The sequence below is a fragment of the Egretta garzetta genome, unplaced genomic scaffold, assembly GCF_000687185.1.
Source record: "Egretta garzetta isolate BGI_Z169 unplaced genomic scaffold, ASM68718v1 scaffold31, whole genome shotgun sequence".
Lineage (NCBI taxonomy): Eukaryota > Metazoa > Chordata > Aves > Pelecaniformes > Ardeidae > Egretta > Egretta garzetta.
In genome coordinates this window covers 287,762-301,592 of record NW_009258663.1, presented here as the reverse complement: position 1 = coordinate 301,592, position 13,831 = coordinate 287,762, and positions in this window count along the sequence as shown.

Here is a 13,831-nt window from a genome sequence, read left to right as displayed (position 1 = left end):
ATCTTCACAAACATGAATACAGACAATGAACATCCTTTGCAAGCATTTAAGGACACAGAATTCATTAGAAAAGGGACCAGCCATTGTGCAACTCACCTACCCTCCTCTGTCATACCCGGAGCAGGAAAGGGGTGGGATAGGAGACTATGGGCCACAAAGTTATTTCAAGACTGAGACCACGTTGTATGAATTTGATCCCTGCAGCTGCTCATGGCACCAGCCTGAGCGACTGTTCCCCTACCTGACCAGTTTGAGATCTGCCTCGGATGCTATGAATCCCCAGTCAGTTGTGTTGACCTGACCCACGGCGTCTTATTTTCTGCCTTGATGTCAAGATAAAATATATGTATCTGCTCAGCAAGCCTGGCTGCGACTATATTATAATCTGTATTTCCTCCTGCTTTTTCCTTCCAGGTTAGACATTCAATATTACACTGCTGTTTCATATTCATAGCAAACTAATAACCCAAGGCAGGCAGGTGTCTTCAGCCATTTGAGCTAGGAACATCATCTAAATTCCTGCCCCGCGTAACACAGTCTAACAAGAGGTCTGTATTAGATTACATGAAAAGGACTTGCAAGAAAATCTTATCTCTCTTGCAATTATTAAATCTACTACTAAGTAATATGATTTTGTATCATTTATGTGATATGACTTTGATGTATGATTACATATAACATTTTAATTCCACCAGAATATAGAACCAAATTGGCCAATTTCACTGTATACTTATTTCATTCATGTTCATTTGAACTGTGTGCATTTATTCTGAGACAATTTCCTGAATGAATGCAAGGCCATCTCTTGAATTCCATTTCAACATGTGTGCCTGTCTTGCAAAGCTCCACGCCACACTGACGCCGTTTCTGGTACTCCTGCTACATTATTTGAAGTTAGATAAGGTATCACTCCACTGCACACTGGAGCATGAAGGGTTGGCATACCCTTAAATTGTTTGGGGAGGTGTTCTTTTTCCATTAAATGCTTTTTATTTCCATCACCATGAGAACAGAATCAAATCCAGGACTGAATCTCTCTGCAGATTTAATCATGCTTCCCTGGTTTTAATTGCAATTTAAAAGCATATTAATACCTATCTACATACCTATCTTCATTGTACCAGTTCAAATGAAGCCATTTCTTGCCTTCAACAAATTATTTCAAAGCAGATAAAAAAAAAACATGTCATTGCTTTCGAAAGCACAGCTGCAGCTGAGGTGTATGTACGCTGCTGGCAGCAATTAGACAGCATTTTGCTGATGACATCCAGATAAGGGATTCTCTTCTAGCACCTTATGGTTTTCACAACTGGGACTCTGATCTCTTATAAACTGTTGTTACACAAAGTGGGCTCTCTCTCCCAAGACACCCACAACCACCTAAGCAATGGAGATAAAGGTCTGAAATACATTCAACAGTTTTACCTTCAAGGCATGAGAAATAAAAGGCTGCTCTATTCACCAAAGGAACTTACTGTCTAGTACACAGTTGCTACAGCTTGTGACGGTAACAAGGAGGCCAGCTTGCTCTGGTGGAAGCTGGATGTCAAAGGAGTTATCTGCCCTTCGAAGCCTTAAAAATACAGCCCTCTGTTCTCTGGGGCATTTGCATTTCAGCTATAAAAATTCATAGGGCTTTTTGTGGCTGAGCTGGAACCAAATTTAAAAACCGAAAGTCATGTGAACTTCCTTGTCTATTTTTACGGCTGTACCATTCAACTTCTATAGATTGGCATAAGTGGGTTCACTGGCATTAACCAAAAGCAGATCCACTCATCTTCTCACCAAGAATAATCATATTAAGTGATCATTTTTTAAAAAGATCTCCATGGTTTCAGTGCCCAAATATAATCCTGACTGTTTAAGAGAATCAAAAGTTCCATTTCTTTACACATTAAAAAAAGAAGAAAAAAAAAAAAAAAAAAAAAAGCACGGCATCAACACAGGACATCACTTGAATTTCCACACCAAATAATGAGTAGAAAAATAAAATAAACTGTAGTTCAGCCATCTTCGACTTCTGAAGTGTAACGGGAAGTTGGACTTCACATAAATCTTTATCGTACTTTTCAGGTTATTTCAGGAAACTTTTTTCTATTAAAATATAACACAAACAAATAAGAACCAGGTGTTAGTAAAATGAAATAGTTCAGTGGAATTCTCACTAGTGCCTTCTGAACTCTGTCTCATTCTGCATCTATGGACAATCCCCAGATCCCAAAGTGCTTAGTTAGGGAACGTCCTGCACTTGGCATTTTACCCTGAGTGCTGGAGTGATGCAATGGACAGGTTATATGCCCATTAAATGCAGTGATAAATGAAACCTTTTCAGCTTTTAGTGAACACAGAAACTTATTATGTACTACTCATTTGTGACTGAATAGCAATTTATGTCCATTAATAATATTTCAAAAATAAACAAATTTTGGTTTTCAATAAAAATGTTCATTTTCATTATTTTTCAAATTCTCTTACAGCTGCCTAAAAAACCTTCATTCTGCCTTGTTTTTTCTAACCATTCCACAACGCCAGCTTTTTCTTTCTGCTTAGAGACACTTTTAATTCAATGGATAAAAGTTAGTTATGCTGATCGCACAACGAGTTTTGAATACATTGGAAAGATATGCAGCCTGGAGAAATGAAGCTGCCTGGGAGCTTTGGATGTTGGCATAACAACATCTAGCTTTGTCACTGAAGAAGGCATCTGTGTTTCCTTCTTGGGCGAAAGACAATAAAGCCTTTTGATGGGCTAATTTATAGCCTTGGGACATTTTTAAAGAACCAAGAATCTATATTTATATTTTGCCATGATGTCTTAAGAAGACATTTGTCAGGTTAGTCCTTTACACATCAGGGATTTTGTTTACATATTAATAAATTTAGAGTAACAGCAAAGATTTTGATAAATATTTGTCAGGTCTTTGTGGCTATAGGGAACTTTTAAATATAAAAACTTTTTTTAAAGATAAGAATTTTGTTACATATAAATAAGTTGAGTTCTCTCCAGTCAAACAAACCGGGCACAGCCAAACAAAGGGGCAGAGCTTCAAACTGCAAATGTACATTTTTACTGGCACACAAAGAAAGAGCCAGAAAAGTGTTGAGCCTGTGCACCATGACAGCATTTTTTCTGTAACCCCTGCACTGTTTTGGTAAATAGTTTGTTAAACAGTGGCATGTTGCCTCACACATATTGCCTCACATGTACAAACTTATTAGCTAACAGTGAACAAGTTTTGCATAAATTCATATATCTGAGGGAATGGGGGAGGGAGCTGCTTATTCCTCTTCCCCAGATAAGTAGAAACTTTCCTCACAACCATAGTTGGAATGGAGTCCCACCTAGTCAGGATGAGTTCCCTTCATGCAAGTTGAAGAATTCACCCCAGCCCTCCTTTCCTCTTGAGGGCAGAACTTGAACATAGTGTCTTCAGCATGAGTGACTTTACTGGGCGTCATTGTTTTAACTCTACTCACACTTCTATTTTTATCTTGGGCAGTCCGTGTGGCTGTGGACTGTCATTTTTACTTGAGGCTTTAGAGTAGGACTAGCAGACACATTGCACTCATGAAAAACTGCAACATGAATCATCACTGCTTAGTAGCAGTGGAATTATTCGCCGCGGCTCACAGTAAGAATAACTCATCCCCAAATCAGAACAAGCCACTCTAAACTGGGAGCAGAGATTATGGCAATTTGAAAAGACACTGGACAATCAGCTTTTAGAGAGCGACCACTGTCATTTCTCGTTTTCTTTGTCAGCAGTAAGAAATGTTTGTTAGTACTGGGGGAGGAGAGAAAAAAAATTGACAAGCACAGTGCATAAGTCATTAGATCAGTAGCACAGTCCCAAGTTCCCCTCCTGTTCTCTCTGTCATTCCTTGCAGGGAAAGCAGGTAAGATGAAGCGAATCTGGTCTGATTCCCCTGGCCAAGCAGAGCCGCTTGGTGAGGGATGGGGGCTGCAGGTGCCGTTTGCATGCCCCCAGCAGAGAGTTAATTCTGGCCTGTACGTGCCCACAATCAGAAATTTTCTCAAAAAGGTGACAGTTACCACGCCTGCCTTTATACTTGTTGATTTGCACGGCACGCAGGCCGGGAGGAGAGCAACTCTGAATCTGCAGGGTTAGGAATGCAGTGTAATGCGTTATCCTCAGTCTTCTGCCAGGTGCATTTGACTGATAGCTGTTCTCCGTCTGCTTAGTCTGTTGGAACTCAGTCTTTTTGCATCACTTGTCATTTTGAAAGACAATATACATTGATTTTGCTATTAACTGCTAATGTACGAAACAACAGAGGAGATGAGTATTTTCTGGTCCTGAAGATAAACAGTAGAGCTGGACAGCTAGGGGAAGGAACCTGTGAGATAAAAGCGTACCAGAACTGTAACAGTGTAAAATCTGATTATTTCTACCATAAATCCCCACCACTGACACAGAAAATACAAAGCAGTCAAAATGGAGAAGAAAGAGGCAGAAAAACTAGAGGAAAAATGAAAAATAGAAATTACAAGAGAGTTTGGCAAGAAGAACACTGATTAAAGTGCTAGGGGTAGCTTTTCCTCCCTCTATTGCTTTGTTTTCTTAATGGTTCCTCCTGCAGTAGGCTAGGATTACAGATTAAGCTATTTTTCCACATGAGTAAAAACAATTGATTCAGTGGCAATGTGGGCACCATTTGAATTCAATAAATCTGAATTTGAAGGGTCACTGTTACTATATTTGGACTTAGAGAACCTGAACCTGGGGTCTCCTCAGAAATGAGTCCCACTTTCATAACAAATGAAGTAAAAAACAAAGTTTCTCCCATATTAGGTAGCAGAACGTAACATCACTGATACCAGCAAAAATCACCCAGCCAGGTTTTGATTTCTCTTCCAGTTCACAGAAGTAGCAATACTGCTTTCCACAGAAAATGTTAACGTTCTGTGAGCTTATTTAGCCTTTTTACTTCTGCGTCCTCACCTCTCTCCAGGACTGCTACGTACAAGGTGAACCCCTTGGCATGGAATTACTGACCACATTGCAGGTTGATTTTATTAAGTCGCCCAAGGCAGGAAACCCAAGTGTCTCAATCAAATGAGAAATTCTTGTTGTGCTCCTGTGAGCTGTACCTGCCTTCCATGCAGGCTTGTTTGAGAGATTTCCTTGCTCTGGCTGCACATAGTCAATAAGGCCTGAGGAAAGCGGAAAAATTTATAATTAGTTATTGCTCTCAGGAGACCTCAGTCTCCCTGAGGAATAAGGGTCCCAAGAAGAGCGCCTTATTGGAGCTGCCCTCTGGGCATCATGTTCTCACAGAACGGTATTTCAGGTGAAATGTTTTATTATTTATAAAGTAATTACTACAGGACTGAGTATTTTTTCTCCTTTTTCACAATGAAAAGAATCCATATTCAACTTCATCTCACCATCCCAGCTTCAGACCAACCTTTCTTGCACTGTCCACACTATAAATAAGAGATTTCACCTACCTCAGAAATTTCCTAGCAGATCTGCTGGTGCTGGAGGCTTGCAGGGCTTTTGGCCACTCCACGCAGCCTCTTGAGGACACCTGCACATCACGGCAGCTGGGAGCCTCACGCAGAAGAACGTGGGGAGAGCTGGCAAGTGGGGCTTATCTGGGGTCTCTCCGGGGTGACCTGCAGCATAAAACAGACGGGGAAGCATTGCCACATCGTCTTGTCTCCTGGTGAGAGCACGATCATGAAGAATGACTCTTCTGGCTGGGATTCTGCTGGCGTGTGTATGACACTATCATTTAACCCACTTTATTCACTTTTCCTTGTCTCCAGCCAAGTTTTTCCCTTGTTTGGAGATATGGATTAAGACATGGAGATATGGACTAAGCTCATCCATTCAGGCCACGGTACTGGACTCTGTCAGAAGCTATTTTGAAATCCAAGAAGGCTACACCGATAATTTTCCTCATCTGTTCTTTACACAATTTCCCTGAAAATAAGTATATACCAGACAACATCACACTTGAGATTTATACCTTTTATGAAGTTATATTGGCTTGGTTTTGTCGTTCAGGATTTTTCCAGATGTTTTGTGATCTCACTTATAATTAATATATCCAAGATCCAAGCCTCACACTAGCATTGAGATCAGACAGAGACACGTACTTACAGTAGTCTAACATCATTCTTGATTTTATTTTATTTTCATCTCCCAAGCCTTTCTATGGAAGAAAATAAAACATGCATGCAAATAACTTTGAATACCATTACTGAATCCTAACAATCTATTTAAAATTAATGTTTTATTATATTTCACTGCTGAACATTTACACTGTGAAATGACTGTAATTCTGTATTTCTATAGAAAACGTGGTGCACAGACACACGCAGCCTGGGTAGAGTCCCCTGTTATTCACTCCACAGCCCTGAAATTAAAGTGGTGTTTCTAATTTTCATAGCTGAGAAAGCAAAATGCACTAAGCAAAACATGGCAGCATGTATGACCGTACAACACCAATTACTACACTGGCAGGAGCCACTGGCACTCACATATAACCTCAACAAGGCTTTGACTCAGAATGCTCTTTTTCTACACATTATCACCCTAAACTCAGTCCATTTTCATGGGCTACTGACATTTTAGCACTAGCAGGACTATTTACAGTGCAACCTGCTGACCAAAAGCGAGCATATAATTTATTGATATAGTAGGTGATATTCCATTATTGGGATATCAGAATTACAATAATTGATTTCCTTTTATCAAAATATCATCCTTTTCAGTTGGTTACAGGGAGTTGGATAATTCCTAGTAAAGAAGAGATACGCAAGTTGGAAGACTCACCCCTGTTTAATTACATCAAAGAGCACGCTTCCTGCTTGATGACCTGAAGTGTTTTGAAAAGGAAAGAAACTTTTTATATATGAATGATGCTAACTTTCACTTGACAATTGCTTTTCCTTTGTTTCAAACCAGAAATATTTGAAATAAAGTTTACAGAAGTTCAGAGGAAAAACCTGTTTCTCTTATATATATTTGCAAATCATCTAGTGCATTCCTTTCAGGTCACTGAAAGCATATAAATTATTTCTTGAGAAATAAAACACTTCTCAAGATGACACTGAAGTGAGCAGAAATACACCATGGCAAAATGCGAGCATTTATTTGGGAGTGAAATGAAGCAGTGAGTGATATGTGTGAGATTCACTCGTGTCAAGTTGCAAGTTATTTGGAAGGAGGAAGTAATTTTAAAATACATCAGTACTTCTTCAAGCACTGAATGATTTACTATAGCTCTGTCAAATCTGAAAACTCTTCCATCAAAGTCAATGTGAATGCTGCCAGCGAATTCAAGAGGAACAGGCTCGCAGTAAGCATACCAGATAAAGTGTAATATTAAACATTGCAAACACTTTAAAAATCACTTACTGGTTCTGTTATACTGAACCAATAAAGCACCATAGCCTAAGAATGATAGTCTCTAACTGAAGTGGATTAATGGTTTCTTGGAAGAGAAGATTGCTGAAAAGATTTGTATGTAGACTGGTATTTCTGTATAAAAGTATAAACACTTCTTACATATATGAGAATAGTTTATTCAGCTTTGAAGGCTGAATCCTCCAAACCGCTACCCTTCCTCCTGGCCGTCAGCCCCTACCCATGCCCAACCGATGGCTCACCCACCAGGCAGGCGCAGAGGAGGTGGTGGTGTGACGCACCAAGCACCCTCCCGCGCTGCAGCTACAGGGCTTTGATGTGGTGGCCTTCAAACAGACAGCAGATAATGAAAAGGGGCGATTTCTTTTATACAGTTCATTTTAGAATTTTTTTTTTTTAATTAAGTAATTTTACTTTAAAAGTGAGTGCCTTTCTTTCCTGTGGAATTTTCCACATTTCCCAAGACTCCTTCCTATTTACACAATGCAAGGCCTCGTGTGATGTTTGTGTAAAAGCAGGAGGCAAAGGATCACTGAAATAGCAAGATGTTATTTATATCTTGTCAGATTTAGACACCTTAGGTTTCTTAAATAAAGTGGAAGAGGATTTTTTTATAGTTAATTTCCAAAGCTCTCAGCGAGAAGAAAACATTTTTATTTTTATTCCAGATTTTTCCCCCAACACTTTTACCATTGCCTTTCCATGTGCTATTAGTCTGCAAGCTTCTGATTCTATGGACTGTAGTACAGCAGTAAAAATTAACTTGTAGTTAAACATATTTGCAGAGAAGCATACAGCATGTGGGTGCATTTACAGGAGATAAAACTGAAGGAGATATTTTATTTTACATCATATAAAACTTTATATTGCCACCACATTCTCTTAAAAATCACCCCTTTTCTTCTGCAAGATGATGTAAAACCATAAATAAGAAACTTTTAATATGTTCTGTTAAGTTTTAAGAGCCAGGATGTACAATAAAAGAGGGTATTTGGTCTGGATTATTTAAAGCTGAAACTAAAGGTGATCACTGCTGATCTCCCATAGTAGTAGACAACATGGGCTGGAAGAAGGGTAACTACAAGGAACTTCAGACATCAGAAGTTTATAAAGCGCAGCAAAGATTTTGCCAGAAGGCACAAATCTATTGACGGAGTAAGCCCAGCCACTAGAAATCCTGTTTCTCAGCCACAAATACAGATGAGAGAATAAGTTCTACTGATGACAAGCCTGACTTGGGACATATGGTTGAGAATTTGTGCAAGAAACATGAAATAACTTAGGTTAGAAGTGATCCTGGAGGTCATCATGTCCAAGCCCCTGTTCAGAGCAACGTAAGCTTTGAAGGTGAGTATCATCTCATGCTTTTGAAGCTTTGTGATACAGCTTCCCGGAGTTTATCAGCACGGAAAGAGAAATCTTGCCCACCAGAGAGCGGCTGGTGACAGCCAAGATGGAACAGCCAAGAACCTCAGATGTTGTCTCCACTACAGTGGAAAAATACCAGAGAAAGAAAAGGGAAAACAACAGAGCAGGTCACACCCACATACCAGATGAATGCATCAAGTTCAAGGTCTCATACTCACAAAGGGACTTGGCTGTCAGAGTTAAGCAATAATTGGACCCCAGGGCTCAGCACAGTCTTCTGTTGAGGGATGAGCACTCCAGATATGCATTGCAGAGTCATGATCCTTCCCTGCTGGGGCATCAGTCACACTGGGTTTTGCAAATCAGAATACCTTCAACATAGATGATGGGCATCAAATTACTGTTTTAGGAAATGGGGATTGAATTGCTTTAGGCAATCATGGATTAAAGTTCTGCCTTCTTCATCTTCTTCTCGTGACAGTGTTGCGTAGACCAGACGGAGCAGCAGATAGCACGTGGTGTTTCAGGCATCTGAGGAACTTAGTGGATGAAAATTAAGGCACCCTAGAAATTACTGGAAGTCACTTCTCATCAGGGATTATAAAAATAAAAAATTTGAATCCTGAAATGGAATTTAGAATTTATCACTTGTCCAAGTGACAACGCAAAAGCTTTGTGCTAGGCTACCAGGCTGCTTTGGCATGTAAATTCCCCTACTGGAGCCTTCACTTCCACACAGCTCTGCCTTCCGTGTGTCTGAAGCAGAAATAGGACTGAAACATGTAATTCAGTGAAGAAATTGCTTCAGATTACAAATATCTGAATTTATAACTGATAATGGAACTTAAAGTATTTTTCTTAAGCTGGCTTCAGGCAAAAGTAAATACACACACGTGAACTTTTGCTGGGAATGGTAGCTACTTGGTAGTGATGTTTTACCAATAACAATTTTTGCCTCAAGTATTTTAACTTGTCAACCTACTCCTGGCAGTAGATTTAAAAAAGTGAAATGGATTTATCTTTGCAGACTTCTGTAGCAAGTATTTATTTTGCAACCATGGTGCTAACCTTAAACAGCTAGATAGATACATGTTTATATTCCTGTAACCACAGGACTTTTTTTAAAGACTCCATGAATGTGTTGCTAAGAAACAAAGTCCTCAGGATATCTATGTCACTCTTAAACTCATCCTAGTTATAAACAATTTTTTTTAAATTGCATTTGAAATCATATTTTTAATATTTAACTATTGTCCAGATGTCATGTTGCTTACAGGAGACAGTAGAAAAGAAAGGACAAGTGAGGTAAATAGATGTCTTCTTAAAGCATCATCACTTGGAGCTGCTGAAACGTTCACAGGAAGCCTTTTTCCCCGCACGAGGAAGGTCAGACATATTACGGCAAACATCTGTGATGGACTAGACATTTGGTATTTTTGTGTTATTAATTCTTCCTGTAACTTGCTGCAAATATTATGTGTGCTTGTTTTCCTGTTTCTTATGAATAAATTGTGCTGAGTAAGACCTAATGGTTTAGGTTTTGCACAATTTTCAGGCTCTCTGATCAGATCCCTAAGTTTTCACCAATAGATATATTCTTGAAGCGCACAGCCTACCCCTTCTAAACATAGAACCTCTAAAAAGTCATCAGACTACTACATTTCTCCAGAGCTGCACAGGATTCTTTTCCTATGGCATTCCTCTCCCTAAAAAAAATTTTAAAAATTAGATGGAAAATGGAAGACCTTTCTTTTGATACTGGAAGGAGCATGGAGAAGAGAGCTGGAAACACTCACATCTGTGTTCGGCTGCCCTGCTAGGGTTGGATCCTTTCTGCACACTCCCTAGCTCAATCTCAGAAAGGGAAGCCTGCTAGTAAGAATTTGTACTCAGCCATAGCCATTAAGTTACTTGAGCCAAGAACCATGGGTCATATATGTATATTGTATTTATCTGCATAAAAAGCAGAGCACCAACTACACTCAGGGTCAGACTGCAAATCTGTTTGGATTTGCCAGACATTATCAAAGTAAAATAAACCAAGAAAAAGTATGGATTACTACTTACCAGGGAATAACAAACAACAGATGATGGAGAAAAAGCTGCAACAGTCATTGCCCTTTTTAGCCCTCACACAAATAAATTAATTGTGACCTAATTAGTTTCAATAACCAGGAAAGCTTGGAAAAGCCTGAAGAAAGAATGAGTTAATGAATCTGTGAGTTACATTTAAGAATCCTACAACTATAAGCAAGCATAGGTCCTGCTCACCAGCCTGATCTCCTCCCATCAAGGGCATAGGTTCACAAAACAGCTGAGTAAAATTAACAGCTCCTCAGTGAGGGAGGTCTCATAGCCTTTCCCTTTGCTGATGCTCTCCCCTCCACACTCTCTTTCCTTCACCCTTGCAAGATTTCTGGCACTGCAAGGTAGAGCAATTGGACTCATTATGCCTGTAAAGAGCTACTCCCTCTTTTGCCACACTCATATTTTTTTGCCATTTTTGCAGGGTCAGTCAACTTGCAGTGCATTCAAATGCCAAAACAGTGCAAAGGCAGCAGCAGGAGCAGCCAGCCAGGCACCTCATCCTCCCTGCCATGGTTCAGCCAGCTCGCTCCAAAAGCACCCCAGCAGCCCGAGAAACTGAGGTAATAGCAGCCTGGCAAACGTTTTGGTGTAGAGGGATCATTTACCTGACAGTCTGAATTGTATTTACAGCAGAAAAAGGTCTCCTTCCAAAGCATCCATCTGGATGTACGAATGGTCACAGGAAAGTGAGCTGTGAGAGAGGTTGTTCCATGTAGAGAATCAAATATGATACTTTTCCCATTGTTTACCCAGCTCCAATGCCTGAGACAAGAAGCCATGAGATGCTCAATACCAGTCACCACCAGTCCCCATGTTGCTGCATCCACTGGTGAGGAGCAACCCATCATATAAGTCATTTACATGAGAATAAAAAGCATGTTGTTACTGAATCAATCACCGTAGCACTAATGTGCAATATTTTCCATCCAAGATGATACACATTCATACTCTCTGATGGCCAGTGGGTACTAGAACTCATCATTGATTTTATTCCTTGCAGCTATTCCTCATCACAAAATAGTAAACTCAGGGTTATCTCAAGGACACATAATGCAACTACTCATATTAAATAGCCCCTCTTTTATCTCATCTCTGCAACTAATGTAATGCAGCTGAACCAAAAGTCATCATTTAGTGAAACCAGAAAGTTTTGCCATTTGTAATGTTAACAGATCACAGAAGTTTAGACTGAAAAGCATCTGGGTTCTTTAGGATCCAACAAAAGTCACGACAGGTGTTGTACATTCCCTTGGGATTTGAATGTTTATTTACAAATATCTGAAAATAAACACACAAGGTGGACACTTTGCCTCAAGAATCAGATCAAAAAAACCTTGAACCTTGCTTTCCATCTTTGTTTCTATGTAACAAACTAGGGATACTTGCCTCATCCCCACACTGAGCAACTTGTTACTGATGCTTTCTTTGCTTCAGCAGGTTTTATTTAGCTCAGGCTAGGACCGCGGTTTAGCATAACATGCTTCCTTATGCGCCTGCCATTTCTTAAGATCCCAATTAGATTAAAATATTCTCCCACCCTGAGGATTTCCTCGGTCATTAGTCAGAAATGAGATTCACTTTCTTCCCACCAGAACAGTCACTGCCTTGGCCTGCTCTGGAGATGCTAATTACTGCCTTGCAGTAAACAGGCAGCTCGTGACTGCTCCCGCCGTTAGCCAACCTCCGTAGAGACCATCAGCACATGGCCAAGCAGACCGTCCTTCTCTCCTTGCCTGGGCAATACCCAGATCCTAGTGTGAAGCTGTCCCATTGGCTTTTTTTATAATCTCATATTCCATAAACCCCATAATTAGCTAATCATACACCACAGCATGTTGCTGGCTCTCCTGTGAGATGAAACACAACGGTAATCAAATCACTTGCAGTGGTAACAGACCCTTGGGTGCCTGTATCCTGAGCTGCCTCTGCAGGCTACCACATCGCCAGACAAGACAAAAAAATTAACAAGCAAAACTCACATTTGTTTCAGGATTCACAGTGTATGGGAACCTAATCAGAGTCTGTGTAACACATTGGCAGATATTTGGACAAAACCACTTTAATTCCAAACAACGGACTCTCTCAGCTCCACTTGTATTTGCATTTTATAGGCATGGATCCTCAGAACTTGGCCCAGTCTGCCTTAGACCACCAACTGCACTGGGCTGCTCACGTGAAAATGAAGTGTACGAACACTGACACATCCAATCCGAATTCTCACTGTCTTCCTCCCTATCTACACATCTGATATCACACGTGTGAATGGCAGTGTCTGGCTTGAATCCAGATTTTTTTTTTTGTCATAAAGATTATTTTTAACAACTTCAGATCCCTTTTGTTACGCAAAAATATCATAACGCTCAAGATACAGCTTGATAACTTTAATGAGGCTTTGCAATTTACATTCAATATGTATTAGTACACAAAATATAAGAAATCACATATACATATAAACTTTTGTCTGTTTTACAGGTCAACCAGTATGAACTACACAAGCTACATTTATTCACATAACAAAATGGAACATTGATGAGCTTCATTCACCGATCAAATATCTGAACAATTTACGGACCAACATATTTTTGCAGCTGCTGAAACAACTATCTTCCATAAAGAACAAATAATTTATGTCAACAGATACACCAGCATCACATTCTCTGAAATGAAAAAGCCAAACTGAGCTCTGACTGAACATTTCCAGGTTTCAGCAGAACCCACACAAAAGCAACAGCGTGGAGCTTATACCAGCATCAAATCTGTCCACGGTTTATCAGCTCTGTGACTGAGGAAATAAATCAATCACATACAGAAATTCTTCAGGGTAAACAAAGCCATTTCATTTCATAATAGGGTTATTTAACCCATTTATTATTCAACCTTTTTAAAACAAAAAGGAAATAGTTTTTAAAACAAAAAATGGATATATTTAAACCTTTTTTATTTTCTGACTTAAACTATTCTCACTTACAACATGA